Source organism: Meriones unguiculatus, chromosome 1 (genome assembly GCF_030254825.1).
Source record: "Meriones unguiculatus strain TT.TT164.6M chromosome 1, Bangor_MerUng_6.1, whole genome shotgun sequence".
Classification (NCBI taxonomy): Eukaryota; Metazoa; Chordata; class Mammalia; order Rodentia; family Muridae; genus Meriones; species Meriones unguiculatus.
The window spans coordinates 23,717,524-23,733,898 of NC_083349.1; the positions used below are offsets into that span (position 1 = coordinate 23,717,524).

A 16,375-nucleotide genomic window follows, 5' to 3' on the forward strand; every position below is an offset into this window, starting at 1 on the left:
GTTTCTGGGCCTCAGTCATTCAAACCTCTGATTCCCAGGATGATTCAAAGTAGAACAGATTCAGTGTCTGAACCCAACTCTTGCTTTTGTCTTTAAAGAAAGACTCTTAGGGCCAAGTGTGTGTGTGTGGATAGTAGCTATTCCCTGTAATCCCAATGCTTTAGAGGCAGAGATAGAACAGTACAAGTAATCTCAAGTTAGTCTGGTCTACGTAGCAGGCTAGGGCAGGAAGTGAGACCCTGTCTCCAAATAACAGCAACAGCAACAATGACAGTGACCACAGCATTCTACAGAAGCACGTCAGACCATAGCCAGAAAAGTATGTGCTCCTCACCACAGCAGAGCGCTTGTCTGCGGATAGTCTTTGCCTTTCTGCAAGAATTACCTGAGCTCAAGCCTTTCCTTTGGAAAGTGAGTTCTTTAAACTCCCTCAGAGGCAAGTGCTGCTGCATCTCCAATTTCAGTCTTTTGCTGATCTCATGGGCTAGATGTTGTCTTCAAGTTTGCTCTCCATGCAGCTTGGCTTCACTCTCCCTGCCCTTGGAGCTGCTGTGGCAGGCAGGCAGCCAGCCAGAAGGAGGCCATGCAGTCTGCTCATGGGTCTGTCCTGGGCTCCTGCTCCACTCTTCTGGCTGTGCCTCCTGGACCTTAATGTCTGTGCCTTGTCCTGGGTGCCAGAGTTTTAAAAACTGCGCCAGTCACTGGGCGGTGCCCCTGCACAGATACGGGGATGCTTTACAATTGGACTGTCCCAGAAAGCCCAGGCACTGGTTCTTTGGAGGAGGTGTTCTTGCTTGGTTCAAGGCCAGCCTTTTACCCAAGTCTGGAGCTTGCCCCATCTCTTCTTTCTCACTTCAATTCTTCCCTTCACCTAGCACCTGCTAGATATCCTCCATGCAGGAGGGAGCCTGCCACATAGGTAATGGAGAGTAGATTTGGGTCTGGAATAATATAAACATTTATCACACCTGGCAAAGAAAAGGACAACCAGGTTAGTGGGAAAATGGGCAAGTGAAATGAACATGCCATTCACCAAAGAGAAAAACTAAAAATATATCTTTGGCCTTGAGATCATCTCCAACTTCTCTAATAGAGAACTCATAATGAAGATAAAACAGGAGTTTCTAAGAGAAATTCTTACATGCCTTTGATAGGAATAAAGGCTTTTTTTATTTTAAAATTTTATCTTATTATATGTATATGTGTTTTGACTCCGTGTATGTTGGTATATCACATGAACGTCTATTGCCTGCTGAGACCAGAACGGGCTGTATGATCTCCTGATCTGGACTTAAAGATGGTTGTGAGTTGCCATGTGGGTGCTGGAAATCGAACCTGGATTCTCTGGAAGAAGAGCCAATATTCTTATTTTTTTTTTAAAGATACATTTATTTTTAATTATTTTATTTTATATGCATTGCTGTTTTGCCTGCGTGCATATCTATGTGAGGGTGTTAGGTCCCCTGGAACTGGAGTTACAGATGGTTGTGAGCTGCCATGTGGTTGCTGGGAATGGAACCCAGTCCTCTTGGAGAGCAGCCAGAGCTCTTAACTGCTGAGCCATCTCTCCAGCCCCAGCTTTTCATTTTTAACTTTTAGTTGGTTTCTTTTCAGACAGGGCCTCATGTAGTCCAGGCTGGCTTCAAATTTGTTATTTAGATGAGAATGGCCTTGAACTCTTGATCATCTGCCTTTTTTCTGTGTTGGGATTACACTATTACAGCTGGACCCTTTTTTTTTTTTAACATTTTAAATTGATTTTATTATGGCTTTTTAATCATTCACAAAAGTGAAACAATTAGTGTATTAAGCTCAGTTTGCCTGTTACCTTAGCATTAACAATTTATGTAGCAGGAATTTTTATTTTCGTGAGGTAATTGTTGTCTGGGAGGCTTACTGCCTCCTTCTGCTCACCTGGGCCTAGTCCTGGAAGCTTCTAGCCTCCGTTCAATCTAATGTAGGCCTAGAACATGTTCAGCCTTTGAGACTTACTGCTTTGTCAACTCACCCTTTCTTGTTCTTACTGAGCTCTGAGTTGGCTCATTCAGCTCAGCTGTTCTGGCTCAAGCTCCTCTCCTAGCTGACTTATTCAATCTGGTTTGTCTCTCTGCCCCTGAAGTGCTTTCTTGGCCTCAAACTAACTCCAGCAATCTTTTCTAATCTTCTGGCTCCTTCTCATTCTCTGGCTTATTTGGTCTTCACCTGAGTTTTCTCTCCGCAATCTGTTACTGTTTCAGTGAAAACCCCTCACTCTTCATTGCCCCTTAAGTAGTTTCCTTTTCCTTTGTCATATTCTATCTTGTCAGATCTTTGATTTGTCACCTTTTCTGCCACTCAATTAGACATCACTGTCAAACATGGGTGTTTCTTTTTACATACTAACTTTACTGTTTGGGATTAAAGGCATGTACCACCACACCTGGGCCTAAGCTTTTCTTTACTTAAAACTTGCTCTGTACCAGGCTGACCTTGAACTCATATTTGCTTTCCTCTGTCTCCTGGATTAAAGGAGTGTTTGTATTTCAGCCATATCACACAGACCTAGAAGATCTTTGGATGTAGTCTCTTGCCAGCTGGATCACACAGACCTTGAAGGCCTTTGGATGTGATCTCTTGCCAGAACAGCCATGCTCTGAATGAATATTACTCCACAAATTACAGTTTTATCAATTGTCTGCTGTGGTTCTTTGTAGCTTTAAAAAGAAGAAGCAAGGATCTGTCGGCACCGTCTCAGTCTGTGCAAAATATTCTAATGCTTTAATACCTTACATGGCATGTTTTGTAAGCAGTAGACATTTGTTCTCACTTTCCAGAGGCTGGAAAGTCAAGATCAAGGTATGTAATAAGGCTTCTGCTTATATTCCTATATTCAGGAGGCGTGTCCCCCAGGACCTTTTCACTTCCCCAAGGTCACACCTGCTAACGCCATCATCACTTATCACTTGTGAGTGTGGGAGGACAAGCAGAAACATCTAGAAATATCCAGTGGTTCCTTGTTTGGTCATGATTCAACTCTGTTATGTAGAGCAATATATATATCCACTGAAATTAACAAATTAACAAGAAAAAAGAAAATGAGAGCTGTAGGTATTGTTTAGTGGTTTGATCCCAGCATAAAACAGACAAATATAATAGTGACAGAACACAGTGTGTGTGTGTGTGTTGTGTATATGTCTGTGTGCACATGTGTGCTTACCTGTACGGGAGGTTGCCCTCTGTTGCTGGTCAGTAAGCCCCTCAGGTGCTCGGGTTATCTACCCACTGGGCAGCCTCTAATGTCATTCCTCAGGAGTCATCATCTTATTTTTTAGACAATGTCTTACTGGCAGCTGAGGCTTGCTTTTCAGGCTAGGCTAGTTAGTGTAGGCGCGTCTGGGTCTACCTGTCTCCACCTTCCCAGCACTGGGATTGCAAATTCACTACCATGTCCAGCTTTTAGAAATCAAGCCCAAGCTCTCATACCTGCATGGCAAGAACTCTATCAGCTGAGCTTTCTTCATATCCAATTCTGTATTTTTTTCTCTTTATGACAGGTTTATTTCATTTTCCACTCCCCTCAATCCCAGATATGTACCTTCTTTCTCTCCCTACAACCTTCTAGCATGGTTGTGGGGCTAATATCCAAAATATATAATGAACTTGAGAAATCTAACACCAATAAACAAAATAACCCAATTAAAAAATGGGGCACAGAACTAAACAAAATTTTCAACAGAGGAATATCGAATGGCTGAGAAACACTTAAAGAAATGCTCAACTTCCATAGTCATCAGGGAAATGTAAATCAAAACAACTCTGAGATTACATCTCATACAGGTCAGAATGGCTAAGTTCAAAATCTCAAGTGATAGCACATGCTGGTGAGGGAGTAAAGAATGGGGAACACTCCTCCATTGCTGGTGGGAGTATAAACTTTTACAACCACTTTGGAAATCAATCTGGCACTTTCTCAGAAAAGTGGAAATAGCTTTACCTCAAGACCCAGCTATACGTCTCCTGGGAATATACCCAAAAGATGGTCCATCATATAAGGACATTTGTTGAACTATGTTCATAGCAGCTTTATTCACAATAGCCAGAATCTGGAAACAACCTACAACCTAAATGTCCCTCAACCAAAGAATGGATAAACTGTGACACATTTACACAATGGAATACTACCCAGATTTTTCATAATTTAAATTATTCACATCAATTAGGCATATCTGAAAGTGTGTGTTATGGTAGTATTTCCTTGTCTACCTTCTCTCTTTGCTAGAGTTGGTGTTTGCTTCATTCTTTTTCCATCAGCTAATGTGCCTTTTTGTTGTCTGACAGTCACTCCACTGGGACACCCTGAGCCTTTCACTGTGTTACCCAACAAATCTGCAGGTGGCTCTGCAGGCTTGCTAGGCAATGGCTTGGGGCTTACCAGGTGGTTCTTTTTGTCCCTTCTGGTTGGCATGCCTGAGATGTGTATTTTCTAGACACTTATTGATCGATTGAGACAAGATAAATAGATGGGAAATTAAGGAGATCTAGGAATCTAAAAAGCTTCTCATTCCAGAGGCTGTTTGAAGTCTTTCATTAACTGAGAGTCAAATATTGTAGCATAATTTGCTGTGGAGGTTACATATAGATATATAGATATGAGAGAGAGAGAGAGAAAGGAGAGTTCAAATGAGAATGTTAAAGTAGTAATGAACTTAAGGCCTAAGTGCAGACAACCAAGGATGCCATTTTTCTTTTCTGCATTTTCTAAATGTAAATCTCACATTTTCTGAGAATTTCACAAACAAGACTAGACACTTTCATAAAGATAAAAGTTGAAATTAAAGGAGCTAGACATATGGCTCAGTGGTTAAGAGCACTTGCTGCTCTTGCACAGGAACTGAATTCAGTTCCTCGAATCCACAATTCACAAACGTCTATAACAGACAGTTCCAGGGGATCAGACACCCTCTTCTGTCCTTCATAAGCTCTACATACACATAGTGTACTTAACACACAGACAAAACACTCATACACATACAAATAAAATAAACCAAGACTAGAAACTTTGGGCTGGAGGGATGGCTCAGAGGTTAAGAGCACTGGCTGCTCTTCCAAAGGTCCTGAGTTCAAGTCTCAGCAACCACATGGTGGCTCACAAACATCTATAATGACATCTGGTGCCTTCTTCTGGCTGCAGGTGTACATGCACGCAGGACACTGCTTTCATAATAAATAAACAAACAAATAAATAAATGGATTGATCTTTTTTAAAAAAGGCTAGAAACTCCATTTACAGTAAAAGACATAAGACATTTCATACTTTGTGAAACCCTCAAGGTTAGTAGTTTTTTTTTTTTTAATCAGATTGTGACCCTACCCAAGACACTGAGGAACTACACTTTGACCTCATTTACTAAAAGGAGGGAAGAAAATACTTTAGAAACCTTTTGAATGATAGAATTTTAGGGATTGGATTATATCTCAGTGGTTAAGAGCACGTGTTGCTTATGCAAAGGACCCAGGTTTTTAATTCCCAGCACCCACATGGTGGCTCACAACCATCTGTAACTCCAGTTCTAGGGAATTCTCTTCTGCCCTCCATGGAGCCAAGCACACATATAGTGCACATACATACATGTAAGCAAAAGACTTACACACATAAAATAAATAAATCTAAAACCAAAACCACTGGGCTGTTCAGAATCGCTAAGGCAGTAGGTGCGGCTGTCGCTGAGACACTGCGATGCACTTCTTTGAGATGCCCATACCACACCGGAGTGTGTACTGCCTTTCTTCTGTGTTAAAATACCTTTTAGTTTCCTGCTCTCTACCAGCTCCTCCTGAAATTCTTCTCTGCAGTAAAGTCAAGAATTCTGGCCTCACCTGAGCAGAATTCATAGAGAGCAACCATTCAGGCTGCAATAGCTGGCAGCATGGAGCTCTGGCTCATACTCCACTACCACTGATGTGATGGTCTTACTGGATAGGACATTCCTGGTCAGACAAAATACTGATACACATAAAAAGTAAGTAAGTAAGTAAGTAAGTAAATAAATAGATAGATAGGTAGATAAATGAAGCCTTATTATTTGTGATTAAGGACCTTGACATGGGACAAGCCCTACATACTATTTCATGGGTCCTTAGGAGAGAGAGAGAGAGAGAGAGGTTCTACCAAGGGAGTGATGTGGAGACAGAGGCCAGACATTGAAGTGATGTGGCCACAAGCCAAGGAGCCCCAGCTGGCAACAGAAACTGGAGAGGCAAAGAATAGGTCGTTCCAATAGCCCTGCCCACAAGCAGGTTTCAGTTGAAACTGATGCTGAATTTCTGGACTTCCAACTGAAAAAGGATACATTCCAGTTGTCCTCAGACATCAAGTTTGTGATCATTTGTAACCATCACCTCAGGAAACAACTACAGAAAGCTTACCAGGTTTTTCCTAATCCTTTTTTAGTTGGGGCTTTTACCAGCCTGAGTCACAGAACCCTTTAATATAGAAGAAAGTGGGTGTTCTTCAGTCCCCCCCGGCCCCAGGCTGCCATAGGTCGTTCCTTACCTCCTAGTTCTCTTTCTCTCTGGGACTCCCAAGTAGCCAGAGACATATTCCCAAAATATAAGAGTCTCCTGTTTTTGTTGGGTAGCCTTTCTGGGTGATGCTGTCCTGAACCATCTTGTGATACCATTTATTATGTTAAAAACCTTTCTGCAGCTCTATTTTTAATTTCCTAGAGTTCCCTCTTGTTGCTTTTTAAAATAACTGCTGCCTCTTAATAGATGCAATCACTTTTCTTATTTCTCTGAGGAGATTAATTATAGTTTTTCTATGTGTCTGCTCTTTATATTATTTTTCTCTTCAAAATCTCCATTAAAATACTCCCAGATTTGTTTTGGTGATTTTCTCAATTGTCCAGTAGCATTTGGCTGATCATTCATATGGAAGACTGCAATCCCAAAGTACACAGGGAGGTGTGGGCAGGTAAAGGCTGGAGAAGGTTATAGGTGTGGGCAGTGGTTTTCTCTCTTGGAAAGAGATTGTGGGTAGGCTTTTCCAGACATCTGTAACAGTCAGACTTGGCTTCTGTCACATTAACAACTTAGAAAGGCAGTGAGCTTAAGAGAAGAGGTCTCCTTCAGCTCATCATTTCAGGAGTTGTTCACCGCCTGATTGCTTTGGGAACACATGGCAGAGCAAAACCAGCCAGGAAGGGAAACTGGAAGATTAGGGTCTCAGGATGCCTTTGAGGAACATCCTCAGTGACCCAGAAACCTTCTACTGGACCTCCACTCACCTCCAGAAGACTCTAGCATAGCGGTTCCTAGCTTGTGGGCCTGCAACCCCTTTGGAGGTCAGACAGCTCTTTCACAGGGATCACCTATCAAAAATTTACATTACAATTCATAACATCAAGATTATAGTTATGAAGTAGCAGCGAAAAGAATTTAATGATTGGGGTCAGCACACATGAGGACCTGTATTAAAGGGCTGCAGCACTGGGAAGGCTGAGAACCATTTCTCTAGCACTTGCACATACTGCTAACCTGGGATCAAGCCATTAACACTCGGGCAGTGGGGGACATAGAACATCTAAGAGAGGAAGCTTCTGGCTCACTGCCTAAGAGTGAGCCTGCTTAGTGCTCTGTGGAGCTGTGGGGCTGCTGTCTTCATTTCACTCCTGGCTGGGACTTTGCCTCCTCTCTGTCTTCATAGTTGCTACCAGCAGGACAGTGGATTTCAATGACCCCGCTGTGCATTCTGGCCCTGACATCCTGGAAACATCCTTCAGGAATGTGGCTCACCCTCTGCTGCCAGAATGTCTCCATAGCTTAGAACTGGGAGCAGCAGGTGACTCATCACGGAGCTGATTGTGAGGAGTCAGAAAGTGAATGCAGAGGGCTCTCAGAGCCATGCAGACACATCTGTCCGGTGTCTGCTTTTACTGCCACTCCACTGGGGGCTGGAGCATCCCTGGCTGCAAATTCTCTTGCTGGGTGGGACTTTCCTTGCATTTGTTCTGCATCCCCTGCATCATGACCACAAGTCCACATGCTGCCCAACAGAGGGTGCAGCCTCTGTTGTCTGATTTCTCATTCTTGCTTTGTGATTTGGGAAGGAAGTGCCCCTCCAGGGGTATGGCTTACACTATAATCCCTTAGAAGTTTGAGACTAGCCTTGGTTATTAGTGAGTTCCAGGCTAGCCTGGACTACAAAATAAGACCCTGTTTTGATAGATTGATTAGATAGATAGATAGATAGATAGATAGATAGATAGATAGATAGATAGATAGGCAGATAGGCAGACAGACAGACATACACATACACACACACACAAAGAAGAGAGAGAGAGAGAGAGAGAGAGAGAGAGAGAGAGAGAGAGAGAGAGAATTAAAAATGAAACCAATCCTGATTGGGTTTTTACATTCTGCTACATGTTTTTGTTTTATTGTAAAAGAAAAGCCTTCTGAGCCCAGGACCCTCTAGCTTTCCTGCATTTCTCTTCTTTCCTAAGCTTTCTGAAAGTTCTTGTTGAAACTTTAGGAAGCTTGATACAGAGACTTGACTTCCTTAGCTTTCCACCCACCCCTGCTGTCCCTCTCCTGACCCACCCTCCTTCTGCCTCTCCAAGACAGACAGCTCAGGCGAGGGCCACCAGGGAGCTCTGTGCCATGGAAGCTGATGGCTTGCTTTCTCTTGCTCCTCAGAACCCTGTGCCTCAGTGCTGCTCATTCCTCTTCTTTGTTGGGTGTTGGCTGTCGTCTTCTTTATGCTACATCCTCTCTCTGCACTATCACTTCCCTGGATCCATGGTGTTTCCATGTTGTCCTAGTGGGGACAGCCCTCCCTGCCAGCTCCTGGTGAGCTATCTACCCAGTTGTTCTGTCCACCTGGAAACTGGCAGTTAACACCAGCCCTCTGGGGTCTACAGTGAGCTCCCAGCTTCTACCTCATCTGCGTCTATGATCTTTGATTTGTTATCACCATAATCCATTTTAAAGCAGGAGCCCAGAGTCTGCCTTCCCTCCTGCCTCTTTGCCTCCCAGCTCACAGGTGCTGTCAGTTTTCCCTTTTGTTTCCTGTGTAGTCACTGCCTCTGTCCTCCTGTGCCCACCCTGCCTGCGGTCGGTCCTTTCCCCAGCTGTCTCGCAGACATTAGAACATTTTTCCCAACTCATAGCCCACTTCTATTCTTTCTCAAACCAGATTCCTCAGACCCTGCAGTATGGTCCATGCCAATAGTTGTACATCTGCTCCTCCCTGCCAGGTTCCTCCAAAGCATCCCCTGAGGTTGGGGCACAGCCCACTCTCTCTGCCAGTATGCAAACTCTTGGCTTAGATAGAACCCAGGTGTCTCTTCATGGGCTCCCTTTTAACACTTTGTTCCATGCTGTGACTAGGGTACTGTCTAGGAGGTTTACTTATGTTGTCCCCACCTCTGAGCTTATTTCTCACCTCCCTTCCTCTGTCTGGCCTCCTTCCTCTGATGTTCTTCCCTTCCTCAGTTTTTCTCCTTCTCCCTCTCTCTTCTCTTTCATGGCTAGTCTGTGATGTCTTTGACCCCAGAGGCCTTCCTGCTGGCTCAGCCCAGCTTTCCCAGCAGCCTCACATGCCCCAGCATTACTGTTCACTTCTCTTTCTGCTGCCTCCCACTCACCTTCTCCATCTGAGCCAGTTCTAAATAGCTATATGCTCTGAAACCCTGGCTGCAGCTGCAGCCTGCAGCAGAATGAACAGAGAGAAGGGCACCTTTGTATCATTGGATATGTTCCTAGCCTGGGTATTAGGGTCTGTAGAGGTCTGGCCACCTCTGAGAACTGTGATTGGTTGGTTATCCAGGGTCATCACAGCAAAGGACCAATTCTAGGAAGCTTAAAACAACAGGGATTTTGGCCTTTAGATTTGAGGGCTAGAAGTCTAAAATCATGGCATCAGCAGAGCCATATTCCCCTGAAGACCTTGGGTCCTTTCTTATTTTTGCAAATGATGCTCGGCTTCCTACCCTTCGTAGACCTATCATTATAGTTACATGGCTGGATGCATCTTCATATTATCTTCTGTCTGTCTGTCTGTCTGTCACTGTCTATGTTTCCCCATGATATAAGAACACCAGGCATATATTGGGTTAGGAATGCCATCTAGTAACTATCGGAGCTCCTTGGTAAAGACTCCATTTGTAGATATGATCATACTCTGAAGTACAGGACTTTAACACATATTTCTAAAGGGACACAATTCAGTTTATGTGTCCTGAACTTACCAGGCCCCAAGTCCCTCAAAGCTTCTTAGAGTCCTGCCCTTATCTAACCAAGGCTTTTCACCTTCCATGTTGGACCATGAAAGAGAAGAGTTGAAAGGAGAGCAGGCCAACAGGACTTTCTGGAAATTTCCTGTGCCATCTGCCGACATCTGCTGTCTGCCTTGCCATACTACAGACATGGTCTAGGCATGTTTAGTACTGAGACTTTAGTGCTTCTCAATGCCCATTGCACTCAGCTCTGAAACTTGCTTTTCTTAGTTCCCACCTTTAGCTTGTGTCTGAGTCACTTGTGTTTGTGACTCTTTAACAAATGCCACAGACCAGGGAGCTTATAAACAACACACATTATTTATCGCAGTCTGGAGGCTGGGAAGTCCAAGGTCAGGGTTTCAACATGTAAATGTGGGGCAGAAACAAACATTCAGTTCCCCAGGTGCTCTCTGCTGCCCTGCCCTTTTGCCCTTCCTTGTGTCCTGCCAGCAACACATGGTGCTCTAAGCTTTGTAGAGAGAAGACTTGTATGTACTATTAGCTTGGGTGTACTGTTCCCAAAAGGAGCTGTGCCTTATTAATCTTTGCTAAATGTTCCATAATATTTCTGAATGAATTTTAACTGCCTCATACTACTTTGCAAACTCACTGTGTGGCCTGGAGTATTCATTCATTCATACATCCATTTATTCGCTATGCATGTATACAGTATTCTGCCTGCATGTTGCCTGCAAGTCAGAAGAGGGCACCAGATTTCATTATAGATGGTTATGAGCCACCACATGGTTGCTGGGAATTGAACTCAGGACCTCTGGAAGAACAGCCGGTCCTCTTAACCTCTGAGCTATTTCTCCAGCCCCCTTAGGCATATAGTTAATTGGTTCCAGGCACTGTGTGGAGTGTTATGGAGACAGTAGATGGACTGATAGGTCAAGGATATATAGTGCCTGAGGCGCTCACAGTGTTTGGTAAAAAGAAACAGATGGGTCAGTAAGTTGTAACACTGAGTGTACCTTGCTAAGGATGCAGACATGTTATCAGGAGAGAGCCTCTCAGTGGGAGCTAGATGGGTGAGAATGAGGTGGCTGAGGGGTGATGGCTGCCCAAATAGGGCTGTCAGAGTTGCTAGGGATATAAGTGTCTAGGAAGGCACTTCCTTTCAGATTTCTAAAGGATGTAGAGAAATCAGGGCAAGTGCCCTCTCCTATTGGGGGGTGGAGTGTGGGCAGCAGGTTGGCAGTGATGGCTTCTTGCACCAGAGGGCAGTGTTGGCCTTGAATTTGTTACTCTCCCTAGGGCCTGGGACAAAGCTGCTGTCTCCATGTGGCAGTACTCTGTGACCTGTTCTTGTCCTCTTCCTACTGTTTTTCAGTCCCTTGAGATTCCTTCTTGCCTCCTATCTCCAAGTCTTTTGCACAGACAGAAGGTGTATATAGCAGCACATACTCAGGCTTCCTTCTCCTGTAGCATTTGAATGGAGGCTTGCTGAGCACTGTGGGACCACATAGCCACTGGTGATTATAAGTAGGCCAACTCTGCCCAGGGCCACTTAGAGCCATTGGAGCTCAAGCTGCCACAATGTTCCAGTGTTTTGCTGAAGCTCAGAGACCCAACAGTGCCTGCAGGCTGGGTGTCACTGTTGTGGTGTTCTCCTGTCTTCTCTATTAACTTGTGATACCCCCACACCCAGCTAACCAACAAAGCCTGTTTTCCTTCTCCCAGCCCCTGACTCACACCAACCATCCTGGGCCACTACAAACGATTGTAGGCTGGGTGGACCAGAAAGTCTTGGCAGAGCCTTCCTGCCTGCCATCCTCTGGTGGATGCCCTGCTCTCTCTAGGCTACTCCATGGTGTCCTAAACATGTCTACTGGGGCCTCTAGGAACTGGCATATGAAAGGAGAACACGTCTAGCTTTTTAGGCCACTGTAGCTGATATCAGAGCACCAGGGAAAGAACAGACTGAGGCTGAGATTTCTGGGTAGTAGGAATGGAGTGTGAGAGGGTCAAGGGCTAGGAGGAAGGAAACAGGCTTCGTTGGTTAGTTTGGTAGATACTAGGGCCTATTTGTGAGTTGTCCTTCCTTCTCACTGCACAACTGGCTGCTTTCCAGCACAGTTTAGTCAGCACAGGGAGTCACTCTGTGAAAGCAGATATAGTTCAGATCAAAGCCATGTAGGTTCTAGAAGGAACATTCTAGGGCTTGAGCACTTACAGGGCTGTGCTGCCCTATTCCCCAGCCAGGCTATCAATCAGGGAGCACATTTCTTTGGCAGCACAGTGGCCATATTGCCTGGACCCAAACTGGCCTGTCATAGAATTCTCTGATGTTTCTGTTTGCAGGAGGCAGCCTGCAATATATAGTTCAGGTCTGAAGGAGTGGAGTTTCTTGGGACATTGGATGATTTATTGGGCAAATTGAAACTTCCCTGGCATATCTGGGACACATGACCACTGGTACTGTTGTTCTCTCTGCTGTTCAGAGTGCTGATGGTGGCCCGGTGTCGCAGGTCAGGAGGCCTTTATTATTATTATTATTATTATTATTATTATTATTATTATTATTATTGTAGGCTTTCTAGTTTGGATATTTTTGGTGTTTAAGTGCCTGACACCCTGTGTTTCTGGTGAAAGTCACAGCTCAGTTCCATAGTTTGGACTAATGCCCATCAGTTCAGAGCTCCTGCTCTGGAGGGAAGCATAAACATTGGACTCAAACTTGGATAGTTTTAGCTAATCCTAAAGCACGTGATTACCGATCACAAAGAGCCACTAAAGGAGTGGGCCCCCTGTGGAATCACCTGCTGGCACTGGGAGCTTGGCATTTGTTCTGCACTGTAGAGTCCATGTGGGCAGTGTGACAGACCTGACGCCCGTGATGTTGGGACCTTTGCCCTGCCTCATCCAACGTTTTGTTGTAGGCGCCATCCCAGCTCCATGGTTTTCTGTCTAGAAGGGGGAATGGCTGAGTTCATAGATCCAGTGTTGGAGAAAACTGAAGCAGGAAAAGGTGAAAAGCCTCCCATGAGCTTCCTTGAGAAGTGGCAAGGGAGAAACAGGTGTGCCAGACGCTCGTGGCTTCACTGAGGCTCGTTCTTGCTTGAGAGGAGCTGTCACATCCCCAGTGGCGGTCACGGCAGTCTGACTTCCCTGTTCTAATGCACTTCCCCAGACAAGAAAGGGATCTGTCAGCCAGCATTTGCACAAAAGAGCAAACTGGCCTCTTCACGCTGCTGGCTTTCTGGAGAGGAGCGTGGAGTGAAGGATCTTCGGGGAGTAGTGGGTTGCTTGTCCTTTTGTCATCTCCCCCTGCTTCTGTGGACAGGAAAGGTGTTCTGTTTGTGTGTTACTCAAGCAAGCAAAACAATGTGGCGCAAGCCTCTGAGGCTTGTGCGCTGGGCCATTTGCTGTGCTTGCAGGATGGGAGAGTGTTGTTCCCACGTCGGAGGAAAGGCATCCTTTCCGGAAGCTTCAGGCTTAGTGCAAACTCCAGGTGCACTGTGTCTCTGGGTAGGAAGGCTTTCCCTCAGAGGATTTCGATCAGAGTTGCAACCATTGTCAACCACGAGGACTTCATGATAACCATCTAACCAAGCACTCCCCCAACAGGGCACTGTGTGGGCTAAGTGGAAGCCTGCCTCCTCTTCCTACTATTCCCTCTATCCATGCCATCATTTGAGACAAGGGTGACAGGAGACACCTGGAACAGTGCCAGCCTGAAGGGCTGTGTCTGGAATCATGTTCTGAGAGGTGCTGTTTTAAGTGAAAAGGACAGTCACATCAAAATGCAGGGCTCTGGCTTGGGCAGGCCGGGTTTCTTTTAGTGCCTGAAGCAGGACTTCTGGGGTGCCTAGAGGACATCTCTCGCCTCAGTGCCCAACCAAGGTCTCACCACCCTAGGTACTCTGTTTCTCTCCTACCTAACCTCCAAGCTTTATGATACCCCCTGAGGTGTGCAGAGGGTATCATAAGGCTGTCCCTTCAGCCTTGGGGATGTGCTGAGGCTCATGTGCAACTTTGCCAACCTTGTTAGCTGCTGTCTGGGACTATCTCAGACCCTCAAAGGCAACACTCCAGTTAGCTGTCACATGGGTCTGTGAGGGCTTCTGATGGACACTGTCCAGTGGATGCATAGCGGTCCTGTAGCAGGGTGTCTCTGGCTGATCGGGATTCTGAAAGGCCTTGTTGTAGGCCTGTGAGGGCAGTGTGATTCAGGGAGGGAAAGGCTAGAATAGCAATGGAGATGCTTCAGGGACAAGGTGGTATGTTCTCTTGTCTGTGTTGGCAAGGCCTTATCTTCTGTCTGGCCTTGCGTTGAATTAGGGGAGAGGCAGATTGGAGCAGAGGCCTCCTGTGACTGTAGTGATGAACCCTTGCCCTCTATCATGCCTGGCACAGCCCCTCTTGAGCAGCTATCTAGGTACCACTCCACCATCCGGTTGACATTTTTGTGCCGTGAACTTCAAGTGGCATATGTCCTAAATCCATCTCATAAGTCTGCAGCTGCTTTCTAGAAGGTATTGTCTTGTAATCCTGCCTGTCCCTGAGGGCCCAGGAACAGGCTCTTTGCTACTGCTCATCTACTTTCTGCATGACCCACTACCCCGCCTCTCTGGCCCAGCCCTCCCACGCAGCAGTGGCCCATGATGGCCTCAGGAGGCGGCGCCCCTTCCCCTGATTTCAGCTTTGGCTGTGGCCCAGGCCTCCAGCAGGCTGGTGCTCGAGAACTTTGTATTCACTGGGGCCAGTGACCTCCGGTGGAGCAGTTCCTGCCTGTGGGTCCTCTCCACGTCCTCTGTGTACTGCACACTTAGGTGCTTGGCTGGCGCAGAGGGAGTGTTCCAGAACAGGTATGGCCCTACAAACTTGACTCGAGTGCTGGGGTAGGTTTCTACCTGTGGAGAAAGCGTGCTGTGTGCTTGAGGACTAGGCACTTTGTTCTCTCTGTGTGTGTGTGTCTGTTGGTGTGGCTCGTATCAATATTCTACTCAGAAAACCACAGAAGGACTGGTACACAGCAGGCTCCATGCTACCTCTACACAGAGAAAGGCCCTTATGGAGGGCTTTGGGGCAGTTAGCAGGAAGATACATGAATGAATGTGGGGTTGCCGATGTGATCTGTATAGGGCTCTGGGGAGGTTGGGAGAATTTCTCTATCCCTGCAATCATATGGGAGGAAGAAAAGACAGTGAGAAAGAGTGACAACCTTTGGAATTTTTACCCAAGTTTACTTCAGGTGCTCTGTTTCAGTTGGTCCTGGAATGACCTGTCTCGGATGGAAGGAAGTGACACCTGAATTTACAGATGAGGAAACTGGGCCTCAGAGCTGCCAAACCATAGTGCTAGGGAAGGGAGAGCTAGGCCTAGCCCAGGCAGGCTGAGTGCAGCTAACACTGCACTAGCCTCCCACTCCATCTGAAAGGGCCTCACCATTTTCTGCCTGTAACCATCTGCCAGGTTTGCTGCCAGCCCTGGCTTCTGCTCTCCTGTGGCTAAGATCATTTGTGGAGAATCACATCAAGCCTGTGCGTGCATGTGTGCGTGTGCGTGTTCGCTCATGTGTGCATGTGTAAAAATTAGACATACAGTTCAGTTCTCTGTCATTGGGGGTCATAGAGAATCAGCCTCCCAGGAACTCGCCAGCTGCTCTCCTTTGGACACAAATCTAAGGAGAAAAGAATGAAGAAGCTGGCTGGTGAGAGAGGGGTCAGGGGAGCAAAATGGATGAGAGCAAGTGCTCAAGCAGCGGCAAGATGAAACCTACCAGGTGAGAGACCAACAGGTCCTCCCTAGGAATACCCTGAAATCTCCCGGGTATGCTACAGATGGCACAGACCAAACTGAGTAGTAGGTGGGAAAACAAGCGTGAAGGGTCATGCCCAGCTCTTGGGGACCCACCAATCTAATTTTGTTACCAGGGGGAAGCCCAGAACTATCGTTGACCTTTCTTAGAAAAGGTCTACATTTGTATGGTTGGCCATGTTGGCAAAAGCCTGTAATCCCAGCACTCAGGAGACAGAGGCAAGTGGATTGTTGAGTTCGAGGCCAGCCTGGCCTACAAAGCAAGTCCAGGATAGCCAAGGCTACACAAAGAGGCCCTGTCTCTAATTAATTAATTAATTGATTAATTAATTAATTAATTTTTAAAAAGGCAG

The 16,375-nt window shown here is 45.9% G+C and overlaps 1 protein-coding gene across 5 annotated transcripts in view; it reads left to right on the forward strand.

Moving 5' to 3' along the window:
- Pc (pyruvate carboxylase) overlaps positions 1-16,375 on the forward strand; it is a 99,229-nt gene that overhangs the window by 56,749 nt on the left and 26,105 nt on the right. The window contains exon 1 of one of the 5 annotated variants that reach the window (XM_060383951.1): positions 14,929-15,070. The exons of the other annotated variants lie outside the window; for them this stretch is intronic. The gene's annotated coding sequence lies outside the window, so the exon portion shown is untranslated. Of the gene's footprint in view, positions 1-14,928; positions 15,071-16,375 lie in introns of those variants that run through there. 5 annotated transcript variants of the gene reach the window in all.